Source organism: Nannobrachium achirus (assembly GCF_963921795.1).
Source record: "Nannobrachium achirus genome assembly, chromosome: 6".
NCBI classification, from domain to species: domain Eukaryota; kingdom Metazoa; phylum Chordata; class Actinopteri; order Myctophiformes; family Myctophidae; genus Nannobrachium; species Nannobrachium achirus.
The window spans coordinates 25082824-25084362 of record NC_137815.1 but is presented as its reverse complement, the minus strand read 5'-3'; the positions used below and the strand labels follow the sequence as shown (position 1 = coordinate 25084362).

Below are 1539 nucleotides of genomic sequence, written 5' to 3'. Positions count from 1 at the left end.
TTTTAATCGCAGGTTCTACTAACTAAAGAGACCATGGGGGGTTTACAGCTTTATCATGGCTGTGCGTGCGTGCGTGCGTGCGTGCGTGTGTGAGTGTGCATGCATGCATGCATGTGAATCATGATGCACGAATGCTATTTCTGCATGCATTGGAGTTAATTGGTGTGTGTGTGTGTGTGTGTGTGTGTGTGTGTGTGTGTGTGTGCGCGCGCGTGCATGCGTGCGTGCGTGCGTGTGTGATTTTTCCCCCACAACCACAACAAGATGGTTGGTTGTGAGAAAAGAAGATACAAGTTATAGCCTATACTGCTGCTTTAACAAAAACACACCCACAAATCATAGAACTTTGTACCTCTCTGTGTGTGCCTCTCTCTCTCTCTCTCTCTCTCTCTCTCTCTCTCTCTCTCTCTCTCTCTCTCTCTCTCTCTCTCTCTCTCTCTCTCTCTCTCCCTCTCTACCTTAATGCAGTATGTTAACAAAAGATATACAGCTAGTATGTATTTGGCCGAATACACAAGGGAATACACAATTGTTCAGAGAGAGAGAGAGAGAGAGAGAGAGAGAGAGAGAGAGAGAGAGAGAGAGAGAGAGAGAGAGAGAGAGACCTAGGCTACACAGCAGAGCAGATGTAGGTAGGCTAAGGGTAAAGCTCCTGTTACTATTTATTCTAGATGCATTTAAAGGCATATTGCATGGTAAACAGACTAGTATAGTCATGCCTGTAACTCATAAGCCTCACCTGTTCATGCCTGTATCTCTGGTAAAAGAGCTCCTTCTGTGTAATTATTATGTAAATAATCCCGTGTTATTTATTTATGTCCACAAAGTAGCCCTATATCTGCTGCAGAACTGACTGACTGCGTGGAGCAAAGCTCTCTCTCTCTCTCTCTCTCTCTCTCTCTCTCTCTCTCTCTCTCTCTCTCTCTCGCTCTCTCTCTCTCTCTCTCTCGCTCTCTCTCGCTCTCTCTCTCTCTCTCTCCCACTGTGTGGATGGAACTCTATCCTTCACACTGCTACGCTCTCTCACCGGTGTTGCCAGATAGTGCGAGAGCGAAATAAGTAACCCGGTCTACAAAAAAAAAAAAAAAAAGCAGAAAGATGGTTCGCCACGCTTACAAGATTCTTACCTTTACCAAACATTGTATCCAAAAAGTAAAGGTTGTATATACACGTCTTTCAGATAGGCCTGCCGCTTATAGTTTTTAAGCGGTGGAGAAGATCAAAGCGATAGATTGAAATCGCTGTTTTAGTCACCCCCAACCGCTTGGTTTTCTGCCACACAGATTAGAGATGGGACGATATGAAGATTTCATATCACGATTATTGTGACAAAAGAAGTCGCGATTTACGAGATTATAGCGATATCAAAATCCACTATTCTGGGGCGAAACATTTGCCAAAAAATAGTCGATCTACAAGCTCACAACGCACGCAAACCGGCTATTTTTTGGCAAAGACATTTGATAGAGAGTGAAAAAAAGACTGTAGGGGCCTATCAAGTACGTATATTATAAGTACCTTTTACCAATTATGGAGTGA

General features: G+C 43.7%; 1 protein-coding gene across 1 annotated transcript in view; it reads right to left on the bottom strand.

Moving 5' to 3' along the window:
* LOC308286572 (fidgetin-like protein 2) overlaps window positions 1-862 on the bottom strand; it is a 31654-nt gene extending 30792 nt beyond the window's left edge. Inside the window, exon 1 of the mRNA XM_080727647.1 lies at window positions 740-862. The gene's annotated coding sequence lies outside the window, so the exon portion shown is untranslated. The remainder of the gene's footprint in view (window positions 1-739) is intronic.
* Between the last annotated feature and the right edge of the window lie 677 nt (window positions 863-1539).